General features: G+C 39.1%; 1 protein-coding gene and 1 long non-coding RNA gene across 3 annotated transcripts in view; one reads left to right on the top strand and one right to left on the bottom strand.

Annotated features, from left to right (window-relative positions):
- The window catches only part of LOC134678394 (EEIG family member 2), a 99,792-nt gene that overhangs the window by 79,000 nt on the left and 4,332 nt on the right, over positions 1-16,460 (bottom strand). The window lies entirely within an intron of this gene.
- On the top strand, positions 591-1,685 carry LOC134678445 (uncharacterized). Its single transcript, XR_010100183.1, has 2 exons — positions 591-690; positions 905-1,685. It is a non-coding gene; the product is annotated as an uncharacterized LOC134678445 (long non-coding RNA).

Genomic DNA, 16,460 nt, shown 5'->3' on the forward strand with positions numbered 1-16,460 from the left:
GCGTTTCAGTGTATTTTTAAAAGCAACTTCGTTATCAATGCTGCACTTGACTTTATCACGGTAGAGTGCCATCGAGCGTGTGATAACAAATGCAATCGAATGGAATTGAAGTGGCTTGTAAAATACCAGCAGTTTTTCTCCGTACACGTGGATTGTTCTAAACTTCTGATTGTAAGTTACTGCCCGATTCGGTGTATAAGATCGTCAAATGTTACGTCTAGATACGATATGGATTACATAAGCCAGTGTCCAAAGTGACGTTTTTGTTTATAGAAACGTCATATTTGTCACTAACATATCTAATCCTTAATATTTGACGTATGCTAAGGTTAGAATCGGGTCGTTAGCGTATGTACAGTCAGCAGCAGATATACCTGAGCGGGCAAGGTGTCCAAGAAAACATATACACTTCAATCGTCACAAAAATAAGGACATCTTAGTTGTCATTTTCACTTAGGCTTTCAGTTCGTCACATATATCTTAACTTCTGAGTTTTTCTTTAACACATACACCCTTATTTAATCACAATGACAATAACGGTTAGAATGTCAGTGGTAACTAAGCGCTCAAATTCAAGCTGCTGTCATTAATTCCTACACGCACTGCAAATCACGTACGTCAGCAGCCAGGGTGCCACCAGTTGCTAAGCAGTTGTTATTTCAATGGTAACTAAGCATCAACATTTTATCTGTTTAACTCTCGGAGTAATTAACAACGGAGACGCCATGTCTAAAATTTTCGGTACAAAATAGTCTGCCATTTTTTGCGGGGGAGGGGCACATCAAATGTATAGGTACGTCATGTCAGATAAACGTCAGTCCATACATATAGTTGACCATTGGCCGCCTATTTTCGACAGAGGGGAATGCCTGTTAATGGCGGCTCCATTGTTAATTACTCCGAGGTTTAACTTTAAAATAAATACTGTCGCAGCTATGAATTGACACCTCCTTTCTTAAAGCAGTATTTTATCGTTAAGTGTCAAACTTAGACAATAAATAAGTAGGTTCTACGAGTATGATCGGTTTTTTATTTTAATTGTCATATGCGGCTGTTCTTCCAAACCGTAGAGCATATTATATATGTTAATATATTTATTTAGCCCGCTTACTGTACTAAAATATACTATACAGGGTGGCCCATTTAGATCGGCCAGTATGGGAAAATCTGATACTATAAGATATACACCGATCTCTCCTTAGGAACCATGTCATCGATTTTAGTAACACGAAAAACTGCATTCATACGTTTAAAATTGTGTACTCAGCTCGGGAATGGAACCCCGAACGTTTTGAAAAATAAAACTAAGACTATTTCTATTTAATATCGATTGTGTAGGTAGGTAAGCTTAAATTTAATGTTACTTTGAAATATGATGTCTGAAATTAATAAAATGCATTGTTTTCATATCCTTTAATTTAATTTAGTAAGTTTTCGAAGAGACCACCATTTTAGGGTTCCGTAGCCAAATGGCAAAAAAACGGAACCCTTATGTCCCTCATGTCTGCCTGTCTATCTATCCGTCCGTATGTCACAGCCACTTTTTTCCGAAACTATAAGAACTATATTGTTGAAACTTGGTAAGTAGATGTATTCTATGAACCGCTTTAAGAGTTTCACACAAAAATAGAAAAAAAAACAATAAATTTTGGGGGTTCCCCATACTTACAACTGAAACTCAAAAATTTTTTTCATCATCACGTATAGGACGTGTGGGGTATCTATAGGTCTTCAAAAATGATATTGAGGTTTCTAATATATTTTTTTTCTAAACTGAATAGTTTGCGCGAGAGACACTTCCAAAGTGGTAAAATGTGTGTCTTTCCCTGTAATTTCTAAAATAAGAGAATGATAAAACTAAAAAAAATATATGTTGTAAATTACTATGCAAACTTCCACCGAAAATTGGTTTGAACGAGATCTAGTAAGTAGTTTTTTTTAATACGTCATAAATCGTAAACCGCAATTTTATTGTTGCTTGCTGCTATGGAACCCTTCATGGGCGAGTCCGACTCGCACTTGGCCGCTTTTTTCCGCACAGGAGTAATCAAAGTAACGCCCACTGCGAGTTCAAACCTATTACAACGTTCTGATAGAAAGTCGTACATACGCTACAGTGACATAGCTTCAAAAATTATATATACTGGAGTCAGTTATGTAACGCTGCCATACATGACCCAAAAATTTTTTATTAAGCTATGAGCTTCATCACATCTGATATTTGAGTAATTCTAAGCATTTCTAGCCTGAAGTGGGGGGGAGGGTGGGGTACAAAGACGGCCGCCACCCGTCATCTTTAAAAAAAATCTACTCTGATCCTGGTGGGTACTAGGGCAAGTTTGGTATCATTTTCGTATAAACCAAAGACGTAGAATTCATTGCTGATATTTGTTTTTTTCAATTTCATAGTAATTTTACAAGAAAAACGTAAAAAGGTGAAAAATTTGGTTGGAGATTTTTGCTACGCGGAGCCGAAACTACAAAAGATAGAAAGTTGAAATTTGCACACTAGATTACATTTATAAAGCGTACAAGAGATAAGAAGCGATTTTGAGAAATTCAACCCCTAAAGGGGTTAAAAAGGGGATGAAAGTTTGTATGGGGTTCAAGTTTTATTTTAAGCTAGGAATTTGAAACTTCGTAAAACGATATATTATTAAAAACCAAGAAAACTAATTTCAGCGTTTTTGAAAATTCATCCCCTAAGGTGGTGAAAAAGGAGTTGAAAGTTTGTATGGATATCAAAAAAATTTTCGATCGCGGGACTTGAATCTTTGTATTTGGGGATATTATTAAAAGACAGGAAAAGTAATTTCAGCGTTTTGTAAAATTCATCCCCTAACAGGGTTAAAAAGGGGTTGAAAGTTTGAATCCATTACAAATCCGAGTAGACACACATTTCTTATTGCCTCCCAGGCTTGAAATGCTTAGAATTACTCAAGGAACATATGTGATGAAGCTCATAGCTTAATAAAAAATTTTTGGGTCAACTTTATAACTGCTTCCGCTAATAGCATAAAATCAAAAGACACAGTTTTATGAAATTAATAATAGATATGACACCCAAAAAATAAAAAGCTGTAATCTCTAGGTGAGATTTGAACCCGCGGTCTCTGCTTTGAAAAGCAAACGCCTGTTACTGAGACCACAACGTGCCTTGACAATTGGCTCTAAATTCCGCTTCAGTTAGCTTTCGCTATGTGTCATTCGTTTTGACGATTCTGTTAAAAGAAATAGTTTGCAGTAAGTTGACCGAGAGGCTCCTGTCAAATGGTTGAAGGATAAAACGTGAGATAGATGTATGTGATGACAAGACTGTACTGCTTTCGATGATTGTCAAAACGCTTTACTTGAAATTAGCATGGCTATCTTTCATTCAATATTCGACCATACTTGTATGCTTTAAAGTCTATTTTTCCATATTGTTCAGACATATTTGACACGTTGACCGCTTAGATACCATTGGTTTTTTGACAGCTAAGGTATCAATGACTTGTTGTAAGTGTAGAAATTAATGAATAGCGACTGTTAAGATATTTGTGACACGTTAAGCGCTCACAAGTAAATACTACTATGACAGCCAACAACTTTTTGACAGTTTAAACGTTTACCTCTCTTTGAGCACCTGGAGTGTATAGAGACTTCTGCTGCTGACTGTACAGTAGTGTGCATTGCATAGATACTCGTAGCAAGCAGTTCATTTTACAGTCAATTTAGAATTAATGTTAAGTGAAGCAAAAGGTTTCCTCGTACGCGGATTCACGTTCGAGATACGAGAAGTTACTCGTAATATATAAATAAACTAGTTCCAAAACTCATTTACCTTCTACTAAAAAATCATTGCGCAACTTCTATTATACGTGGCAACGTATCTTAGGAAGCAAATGTTTTGTACGAATTCTGGCCAATTGCCTGTCTTCAGGGTTACACCTCAACAAAAGTAACATGTACAATGGGAAGCTTCATTGTACGAGTGGTTTTGGACAGACGTCGTGCTAATTGTAAATTATTGTCTCGCGATCTTTACGCTCAATGCCGGTAACTGTGGAAACGCGGAAGTCATTTAAAACCAGAAATCTGTGATCACGGTGCGCCTCAAGGACAAATAATTGGAATATAATTTAATTCCAAAGGTACAGTCAAATGTGTAATTTAATTTTCGTACGATTTCATACCTTTTCACAGTGGAATCATAATATGAAAGTCGCTATTATGAACCTCATACTATTGTTAAATTCCATGTCCGTACTACATTTCATACTACTCATTGACAATTAAAAAACAAAATAATATTAATGTAAAGTTCGATCGGAACTATATCATAACTACCATAGGACCGATTATTGACATACAAATCTAAACACCATTTAGTCGGGTGTACCTCAAGGAAATACACTCTGTCGTAAAGTTTAAACTAGAGTCCCGCAAGGACCGAAACTTAGCACTGAATTCGAGATGCAATTACTACTCGCTCAAATCACGTCCGTCCCGGGCGGACGTGGCGGAACGAAAGTCCGCCTCGGCAACACTGAATCGATTATCTTCGCTGGACGAGATGTGAGGTCACGCGCACTTTTTATGATATATGAGGCAAACGAGCAGACGAATCGCGTTGATGGTATGGAATTACCATATCCGCCAATAGTCCTGCAACCGTCTGGTGTATATGCTAATTGATTCAAGGATTGTAAAAAGTACACTGCTGTCAGTCACGATCATATGATTGGGGATGGTTGTTTGCTTTTCTATAGTCTCCTGTCTCTTAAGTTATCCCACTACCTAGTACCAGCAACACTGACTGACAATCTATCAACCTTATGCCTTTGTAATAAGGTTTACGAATTGTTAAAAGCGTGTAAGTAATTCACATTACGTCGGTGCGGTATATCCCTTAATTGACTTTCTCGTCGGCCTTTTAATGCGTCCTTGTACCAATTGCTTGACGCACTCGAACGCTTCAGTCGATTTGCGATAACGCTTGCTTACAGGTATCGATAACGACAAAATTACTATAAAGTACTAGCCTAAGCCTGCATCTTTGTAGTGCTTGTGGAATGCTTTCTAGGTGGATAACTCCACAATGTGTTTCATGCATGAACAAAATTTTATAATGAGACTCAAATGAGAAGCTTTTGGAATTTTGAAGTCAGAATTTCAGAAATCAATCGATCGTCGAATGACCCCGGAAGGAACTGGGCAGAACTGCTCAAGTGCAGCACATACCTTTTTTAATTCAGTAACTAACGACACGGACGCTAGACGTTCACTCTAGAGATATCTGCATCTCAATTCTACGTATTGCTGCATCCCTGTCCTCAGTTAGGTACTGAATTAAGTACTTAAGTTGTGTGAAGCGTATAAAAGGGTATCAAAATGTATTAATGCGGCACCGCCTGTCTCCGATGTATGCACAATATTTTCATTAAAAAAATCATATCAGCGTTCGTTTCCACAACCCCCGTGTTTACACACGAGACAATGATGTTTAGCAGTTTGCTCAAGTGTCGAACGAACAATTGGTAATCGCATCGGTGACTATTGTCGACGTCGGTCGGCGACGCGCCGGTACAAACAAATATTCGGTTGCTAGCCCGCATGTTTCTTCTCTGCCGGCATTTAGTTAGAAGACTTTTGGAACGTACTCGTAGTTCCAAGTTTATCACACGGTAATTTTGAGTATTGGCGGTTGGGGGCTAGGCGAAAAAAAAGTGTAAGAGTTTTCCGTTACGACCCTGTCTTAACTTCGTTCCAAACGAGAGGACGAGCTCCATGCAAACGTAGTCCCCATTCTACTTTCTGGATATTGAAGTTATGGAAAATATTTTATCATAATTAGATTTTTTATATTTTTCGATTTTTATTATTTGATTTATGGACCATGGAAGGGGCCTATGCCTTACATATGAAATAAAAACCGGGCAAGTGCGAGTCGGACTCGCGCACGAAGGGTTCCGTACCATAATGCAAAAAAAAAAAAAAAAAGAAGCAAAAAAAAAAACGGTCACCCATCCAAGTACTGACCACTCCCGACGTTGCTTAACTTTGGTCAAAAATCACGTTTGTTGTATGGGAGCCCCATTTAAATCTTTATTTTATTGTTTTTAGTATTTGTTGTTATAGCGGCAACAGAAATACATCATCTGTGAAAATTTCAACTGTCTAGCTATCACGGTTCGTGAGATACAGCCTGGTGACAGACGGACGGACGGACGGACAGCGAAGTCTTAGTAATAGGGTCCCGTTTTACCCTTTGGGTACGGAATCCTAAAAAACAGCGCGTACGTATTTTATTTTATTTATGGAATCTGGTAATGAGATGCTTAAGTGTGCTGATGCTTGCTAAATGGGTAACTTAAGCAAAGATTGGAATCGCATGTATTTGAGAATCTTATTAGACTTATTTTTTATTTATGCATGCCATCTCATTTTAAATTGAAATGGGACGAGGCCGTCTCTTTATTGGTCTTACCTTACCCACTCTGATCCAGTATTTACTAGTAGTTCTAATGGAAGCAGTCTGAATCCAAGTACATACTATTTTTTAACAGCCCACGTACTCGTCACGGACTTTGCGCCATTTAGGGTTTACTTTACATTGGACATTTCATACAGACCACGTATTGACAAACAAATTAACTTGGACCTTGGACTGTCTGTGACCGTACACGAATTAGTAATGGCAAAAACGCGATGGCTCATCTCAATAAAATGTAAACATGCACTATGCAGCGCGCGTCAGCGACACTGAGCTGACCAAAATTATTTTTTTAACCGAATCAGTTACCTTATTGTGCCATCACCCACACTATTAACTGTACAACGATGGACCGATGTACAGGGTGTTGCTGTTTGTAGGACATACAGTAGCGATCAAACGTACGTACACTGACATCAGAATGATATTTGGATAACGTCATTTTGCTATCGCGCGTTTCGCTCGCACAAATACATGTATGGACATGGACAAGTACGAGCGAAATGCACGATAACTAAATGACGTCATTCTGATGTCAGTGTACGTACGTACGAATTGGCCTGCATGATCTAAGACCGGTGTTAGGTTCAAAGTAAATAGGGCAAAATTCCTTCGTGTCTCACCGCTAACCGCAGCGAATATTGGAACGATACTGTCATGTTGTTACTACATAGCTAGGTAGGTACTTCATAATAAATTATAATTAAAAAAATACTTGATAACTCTGGAATTCCCTTAGAAATGTTTCCTTTTTAAGACGTTGCGGGTCTTTAAGAGCCGTTTTAATACTGAGGGTAATGTTGATGTCCGACCGAAGTTTCAGTTTCGGTATAAAAATCATCGTGTTTCGGCCGAAAGTTCGGTTTCGGCCCCAACAACGCCTTATATTTTTTTTTTCTAATCCATTTAAAACTTGTTCAAAATACGAAATTAATACCATTATGACACAAATGTACAATTTCATAGCGCAATTAATGATAATGAATTTTGGTAATACTTAATCAAATAAGGAACTACAGGTTGCTGTAGAAAACGCGATAAAGCTGATAAAAAAAGTTATCTTTTTACCACAAAAGAGATAGGTACAGAAATCAATCTACATACAAAGCGCGCTCGAGCAACGCACACATAGACACTGCTCACGGACACGATATCTCGGACCGGTTGGGACCAGTGCGAGCGCGAGTGCCATCCGCTTGAGACACGGCGTCTGTGAACTTTTTTGTGCAATAATGGAGAAACAAAACAAAAAGTTATTATAACTGTACAGTGCACGGTTGTTTAAATTCAACATTAACCGGTGAATTGTCGTTTTTTAAGCTACCAGTGGTTCCAGAGAGAATGCGTATGCGAATTTATTAATTGTACATGAGAATGCGAATTTATTACACTTTAAATATAATAATCGTGCATTTCGCCAATCTCTAATCATCGCAAGATATTTTCTGTGGCTAATTTGTAATATAACAATGACATTAAAATGAAAATACCTATTTGAGTTATTAATGTTATTCTTAATTTATATTTCCAATCTTCCCGTTTCATCCTCAACAATAAATCAAACAACTAGATACGAGATACGATACGATGGATACGAGTGCCACTACCACGATAGTTTTTTTGTGCATAAGTCATAGTTCGCAACAATCGCAACCCTATAGAGTAACCGCCGAGCGTAGGTATGAAAAGTAAAGTACATACATGTGATTGACTTCTGTACTTATCTGTTTTGTGTTTTTACCCAATTAAGGGAAGGGTAATGCTTATGTTATATATGATTTTAGCTGTTTGTGCACAGGAATTCTTCCCGCAATTTTGTCTGCGTGGAATGATGATGATTGACAATAACTATACTATGTCCTTCCCCAAATCCATCTAAATTGGTTCAGCGGTTTAAGCGTGAAGAGGAACAAACAGCCAGAGTTACTTTCTTATTTATAACATTAGTATTAGGGATAACCTATACTATAACATCTCAAACTCCTAAGTATTATATGCGGGCTGTACACACTCGCCAAGTCTCGTCATCGCTCGGACCCAATCGGAGAACAGCGAGACGAGACGAGTAAGAGCGAGACGAGGAGGGAGCAGTATTTATGTACTCACTCGTTCTCGGCCTGTCTCGGGGGTGCCTCGACGAGTGTGTACAGCCGGTATTAGTAATTTGCATATTGACGTCACTGGAAGTCCCAAGCGACTGATAAGCGATAACCCCCGAAACGGCCTTGACCGTACAAATTTAGCACGTCACCCTTACGCGCGCTATTTTATTTTACAATACATTTCGTTATACTTACATTTTTAAGGGGACATGGACAATCCCTAGACTCCCATAGAATCCGTATACTAATATTATGTGAAAGTAAATCTATCTGTCTGTTACGTCATCATATGCTCAAACCGCTGAACCGATTTATATGAAATCTGGTAAGCAGCTAGTTTGAGGCCCGGGGAAGGATACGATATATAGGGTAGTTTTTATCGTCAAACAGTAGTCCGTAAAGAACCTTCTATGCCCCAATTTAAAGTAAACCTGAACACAAAGACATACGATCTATAAACTAAACGGTCAATCATTTCTCTCAACATCCGAGCGGCCTTGTAATTGGGCGACCAGCGGCCCGACCGGTTCGCGGATGAGGCCATGACAGTAGGCCTAGGCCTGCTGTCATGGCCTCATCCACAGGAGGGGTGCGACAGTATCTCGTCCGCGAAATAGACTACCCATCTTTTTCCAATTGTACTAATTAAAGAGGGACGGGTAGTCTATCACGCGGGCGCCAACCATGTGCTAGCTCGGCTGATGCACACCAAACTAGTTCCTACTGACCTCTATGACCTGCCCAATTTACTACGTCCAGTATGCTAAGGCCGGCCACGCAAGAATAAAATCGAACCAATGAAATTTGATCCTGCAGCGAAGGAAATAAAGATGATTTTTCTTTGAAAATGTAACGAATCAAGAGAAATGCAACTCTGTGCCATAAGAAAATGATTTAATTTTCATCAAACTTAATAAGTAGGTACAATACGTAGTATCCTGAGCCTCAGGACTCTTAGGAGGTTATAACTTGACTGGGCTATCATAGCTACTATGCGGGATCAGAGAACTCGGTTTAATTTATGCTGGTTTTGGTAGCAACTGCAACACTCTAACTGTCCATCGGTGGACCTTATGCCTTTTGTAATAAGGTTTACCGATGGACAGTTCTGTTAACAGTGTGGGCGATGGTACGCGCAGAATACTTATCCTGATATTCCTGATCTGATCGAGATACCATCTATTTCTAATAAATACAGTTACAAATAAAATAAACGAGGGTCAACGGAGTGTGCGACGTGAAGTCAATCAATTAATTAAAGTATGTAGAGTATCTAATTAATTGCAAATGTATAAAAACCAGTTCCGTTAATACTTAGATATATGACTAATGATTTAAACGGGCAATTAGATGAAGTTGTTTGAATATATATACAGCACAGGATGGTTTGTAAACATTTTTTTGAAGTTAAATTATTTACAAGCAACATTTATTTATTTACAAACAAGGACGCACGGGTAAACCTAAACAAATTATACACCTCAACTTTCCTCAAGAATCACTCTATTGATAGCTGAAAACGGCATGAAAATCCGTTCAGTAGTTTTTGAGTTGATCGCGCACAGAATAAAATAAATATTTATGTGGGGCCCCCATACAATAATCGTTGCCGTTTTTTGCGCAATGGTACGGAACCCTTCGTGCGCGAGGTCGACTCGCACTTGGTCGGTTTTTTTACAGTATCCCTTCAGTAATTAGGTAACCGAATATTCGTCCTTGATCCTCCGTCCCTACACATAAACACTATTTAAGCCGGTGTAAGCCGGAGCGACGTATTCGTCCGCGGCGGCGCGGCGCGGTCATGCGATCCGCCGACTCAATTTGATCCAATTGTAAATAATTAAAATATGGCCGATTCCGTTACAAGCACGTTTCCGTGGAATGTGTTCGTATTGGGGTATGGAACACTATATTGCGTACACATCTACATCTATAGCGTAGATGCCCTAAAGGTTCTGTCACAGAGGCGCGTTTTCCGGGCGGCGCGTAAGCGTTTTATATGGGAGCCTGTGTGAGAGAACCTTAATGGACTTAGGGCCAGTTGCACCAACCACATTTGACAGACTGATCAACGTCAGCCGGCGCGCCCCGGCGCTTTCCTATGAAATTTTCCATACATAAAAATTTAGCGAACTCTTTAACGATACGAACAGTTTGGTGCAACCGACCCTTACTCTAAGCTTCTAGATCCTTAGAACTGACAGTAAAATAGACAGGACATCTATTAGTTGATACCTAAATGCACTTAAATACGAGATAGGGAGAACCTTTTAACTTCGCGTAGTCTGAGTTCAAGGGCTGTTCATCGAGCTTGGGAAAGGAAAGGGAATTCCTGTCGGGAAAGGAGCATTCTAGCGAAATACTGCTTCGATGGAATTTTATAAAACATTGCAAGCCTTGGCCTGTGTTTCTCGGGAAAGCACTTTACACAAATATCGACAGGAACTTTGTTTACTGGGCCTCGCATTACTAAACGGCCTCGCTTACGCTACAAACATTTCATACTCGGTCAGCAATCTTTTCATAGCTAAAGCTAAAAATCTAAAAGCTTAATCGACAAAATTTAAATCGATATAATTACCGAACCTGCTCACAAAGTTTCCCGAGAATCGGTTGAGAATTATGACCGGACATAAGATAATTTGCCCAGACAGAAAGTGCTGAAACGGAGCCGCTTCGCTCGCGTTACGCGCTCGTAACACAACAAACAAACTAAAAACACAGCCAAAGGACGTTGGTAATCGTAAGGTCGTTAATGTTTTATCGTTTTACAATAAGCGACTAGTTTTATCGGCACAGGAAGCGATATCGCCATGACGTGGCGCTCGCGGTTATAACTCGAAACTCGATGCTATTGTTGTAGTTTACTTAGATAATGGAAATTATCTGTATGCCATCACTGGGTTTTAACATCAATAATATGATGTTGATGAATTAAGGTAGACGTCCACAGGGCCGGATCGGACGCGTCGCACGCAACGGATTTTAGTATTCTTTGAATAGAAAGTCCACAAGACCCAGCAAGTCCAACAGATAGCTGACACTGATCCACTGTGCGGATGATCCGGCCCTGTGGACGTCTGCCTACAAGCAGCGTCCATAAGAGTGCGGCACTTCCGCAAATGACTTAGTAAGTCCACCTGTCCAATTTATTTGTCCAATGTCATTTTCGTCCCACTCTCTCATTAAGCAAAATGTGACACGTAATACACATTGGACAATGAAAGTGGATAGGTGGAATACAACCTTAAGTAACGCGGGCATGCCAAAAAAACCCACATTACTCTCTCGATCTTGCCGACTGAACCCACAGGAATGACATAGTCAATACATGCGGAGCGGAGTCGGCAGCATGCAGCCCATGCAGGTCCGAAGAAACATCAAATAGACCGCTGGAACTGCTTCCGTCTAGCATTTGGCCATAAATACTCGTATAAGAACGCCTACAACCTATCTGGAGTTATAGGCTCTGACCATGCGAACTTTGCACAAACTTGGCAGTAAGAATGCATACAAATCCCTATAAGTTCCATACTCTTACGTAGCGTTTGCTTGGTATAAAACTTAGCGTGGTCCGTGGACTCTAATGTTATTGCCTACTGGTTGTATATGCAAGTGCACACTACACAGTTAAGTGGCAACTGTCAAAACCACGTCAAAACAGAATGCGCTGATAACAGGTAAAGTCCAGCGCGTGACTGATAACGCTAAGGCAAATCCGGATTATGTGACGGTCGTGAAGCCCTCTATACGATTAACTGACAGAATATAAACTCTATTGCAATAAGATAAAGTATATCAATGGTTAATGTATGTGAGTACATCATTTTACTGCAATTGATAGCGATATACTTTGTTTTTGACAATATAGGTATGTGTGACGTGTCCAGAAGATGAAACCAGTCTTAAATATTTATAATAATCCAAATAGTTCTTGATCATAATCATGTAAACACCGGCCAAGTGCGAGTCGGACTCGCCCACCGAGAGTTCAACCATAACTGAATGACATCAGTTAGATGTCATTCTGATATCAGTGCACATTCGAATTGGCCCGTAACGCTTAGAAACCGAACCCCCCCGATCGGATGCCACACGATTGGGGCCACAAAAAACCCGGTCTAGACTCTAGACTCTAGAGCGGGGTCGGCGACCGGCGCGTGCGACGTTGCAGCTCATCTGCGCTTGTTCGTGCGCAAAACGCTGAGGCTTCCGAAAATTGATTTTTATTTGTTGTTACATTTGTGTGTCTTCGAGTACACGACAAATAAAATATTAAACAGGTTACTGTCAAAAAATGTTTTTGTACAATATGCATGTATATCAAGAGACCTTTTTGAGTCGACTCGATGTGTTTGTTATTCCATAGAGGAGTTCCTTTGGCTACCCTCCGACTGCATCATCAGATCAGCCCTCTACAAAGTAACAATTAAACAAACCGCAATTTTGGAAAACCTTGTTTTGCAATTTAACGATTTGTTGAAATGTAATTATGAGTCCGTCCTGTCAACCCATCATCAAGAATCAAAACGGTAAACATACAAAAGGAACAACATCCTGAAAGCCGCGTTCCGTGGAATATATTATAAAAACCGGACACGCGGTATCTCGGAACTGTTGAAACATATGTGGCAAGCGGGAATCGCGGTGTTGCGTTGCAGGCCGGAACCTACGGGTCCTTGAGGGCCGATTACATATTAGTACCTACAATAGAATACATAAATAGGTAAATTATGATACGTTGGTCATTACACTCGAGGCGATAAGAAGAAAGCCGATGTGTGTAATGACCAATACACACGTGTTTCATACGACGTTTTTCAACACGCTTGCGAGGAACAAACAAAACGTACATAGATATTAATCAAATTTTAATTGTTAAAACAGTTAAGTAAATTTAAAAAACAAACTGTCAAGTTTAGGGGGAAATGGTGTACTGTGTAATATTCACGCTGTGGGCGGGGTATATTTATGAAGAAAGGAATAAATTACAGTGACATGTGTCACATAATGTAGTGAGAGCATCGTACACATATATTCCATCGCTAGTAAACAGGCTAAACTGAACCAGAGAGCATCAGTTCGTCTAATTGTCTATATCGTCACTTTTCATAAATTGAAGATTTATCGTTTGCATCTTGAAAACGTCCACCACACTCGCGGAAATCTGCGCGCGTGCACGAGACCGGTCGCAGTGAAAGTGTGGAAGCGATCCGCGCGTGCGACCGACGCTTTTCCAGGAAGCGCGTTTTCTAGATCGAGTTCTGTTTGGTGATGCAGGAAGGTCGCAGGGTCACTACACTGGGTAGAGTTACCAGGCCCCTGTTTCACCACGATGACAACTGTCGCCTGACTTTGACAATTCGTTAGGCAACAAACGCCAATTGAAAAAGATAAAATAAAACACCTTCTTCGCAGCATATAAAAGGGATAATCTTTTATATGCTGCGAAGAAAACAAATCGCCAAAATCGGCGATTCGAGGACCTTCAACTCGCGCTTCGTGTCAAGTCTTTTAATGTTTTTTTTATTATTATTAGAAAACGGTAAGCATTTGACCACAATCTCAGCTGATGGTACCTAAATGCCGATGCAGTATCGGATGGGCCATGCTTACCGAAAAGATCTCTATTCACTCTGGATCTCGATTTAAAAAGATACAAGTTAAAGTGGACCGGGAATAGATTTGCCGGAAGTGAGGTCTACCCCTTGGCTGTACGGTACAAGTGAGAAAAGTAAGAAACGATACAATATAAGTACAACGTGTGGGCCATACCATACATTTAAATGCTAAAATTAGTGCGCTAAAGTAGCGCCATATAATGTTTAAAAAAAAACATTTACTTAATTCAAGCACACGCGCTCGCACCGCTTCAAATGGGACCGTATCACAGTAGCGACATCTATAGTGTAAATAGCTGTAAACGTAATAACCCGCGGCCATGACTCTCAAGTCTCAGATCGTTTTTATCTTTTTTTGCCTGCCAGAGATAATTCGCGTCGGTGCAATGTTTTTACTCGTAATCATTTAGGATACCAACGCTCGGCTGAACAGCCAAAACTGATTGCTGGCTTTAAATGGTTGTAATTGTAATGTTCGATTGTTCGTATTTTACGTACTAATAAGAGAACATCTGTTATTGAGAAAAACATTAACCTTATTAAATTGTGAGATATGTATGTGTTATTTGAGTATCATATGGTAGCAACCGTTATTAAAGTGGTTCAAAAAACCATGTTTTCTACAGATTTTTGTCAAAGCAGATAAAGATCTCATGATATCTAGGCCCCGGTATTTTAAAGTTGTCAAGGAGGTCGCTAAAAAGCTTGTAAAATCCATCATTTAATTTTATTTTGTATTTGTTTTCCGTCGTCTATCAAAATTCGAGAACCTTTTCAGACCCTCCTTGGATCTCCTTAGAACCTCTTTAGAACTATAGTTTGGTGACTAGAAAAGCATAAATCATAAATTTGATTGATGATGAGTTCAACGTTCAATTAAAATCTATTCCAGTAGGTACAGTCGCTATCAGATATATTCGAGCGGCAGAGATGCTCAAAATATTTGAACACGCACTCTAACGCCTTGACAATAGAGGCGTGTACAGATATTTGTGAGCATTTTGGTCACTCCGATATATCAGATAGCGACGGCACTTGGACATAATAATTTGATGTATTGAAACTGAGTACTCGTATCTCCCACCGAAATAAGCTGATATTAAATGCGTAGGAGTCTTTGTTCCGATTCACGTGCTATATTGTATTCGTCACTCATTGTTTTAGAGCTTCACATATATACTATAACTTCGTATTATTTGAACATTCAAATGCCTGTATTCGGATTTCGAGATAATCACAAGATCTAGAGACGATCTAGAGATCAACTAGATCTACATTAGATATCGACTAGATATAACTTGGATATCTAAGTCATAACTTGTCGAAATCGTTCAAGAGGATCTCCAGAATCGCGGAAACGTCAAATTTGACATATCTATCTTACAAATTTAATATCTTTAAATTATCCATATCGTAACTTGTTGAAGTCTAGTAGAAATTTAATTCATTTTCCGAATCGAGCCGAAAGAGCTTGTTTTGTAGCTGTAATGTACAGATTTTTTTTATTTTACAAGTTAGCTTTCTAGGGATACTGAAACGACTGTTAGGTATAGAAAATCTAGTACTTAGCACTACTTACTCAATCAGTTAGACTAGTAAGAGAATGTGATTTATTAGAGGAGAAAAGTGACAAAACAGATAAGTTGTTTCGCAGTGTTACAAAGACGGGCTGGGCGCCAGACGATGACATTAACACTCGCGTCGAATGGTGCTCCCTATGACACTTTATTCAAAACTTTTGGTTGGGCTTACCTAATTAAAGAAATAACTGAAGATATATCTTTTGCCGTATTTTTATTACTTCAATATTACATTTCTAAGGCACTGGTCCCACCGCGAGCTAGTAAGCTATGAGCTATCGGCTATAAACACGAACAAAAGATAAGCACTCCCGTGTAAATAAAAGAGACACGGCGATATTTATAGTTACTCGCCCAGCGGTGAGTTTTATCCTTAATTTGATATTGAAATCAAATTTTACAGCATTACAGCTAACACCAATGCACTGTAAAATTAAGTAGTAAAATTAAATAAGTAATAATAAAGCGATTAATAAGCTACCTATTGCATGTTTGATTCGCAAAAGTGATTTGTCATTGTATGTTATATGCTTAATATGTTATAGTAACAAAATTATAAGATGAATATAACAATAATTAAGCTATAGTGATAACTATGTTGATTCACAAAAACGTAAAGAAGCCTTGTAAAGTTTATGTTATGATGTTTGTCGGCAAACAAGTCGCATTCAAGTGCAAAAAC

The sequence above is a fragment of the Cydia fagiglandana genome, chromosome Z, assembly GCF_963556715.1.
Source record: "Cydia fagiglandana chromosome Z, ilCydFagi1.1, whole genome shotgun sequence".
Lineage (NCBI taxonomy): Eukaryota > Metazoa > Arthropoda > Insecta > Lepidoptera > Tortricidae > Cydia > Cydia fagiglandana.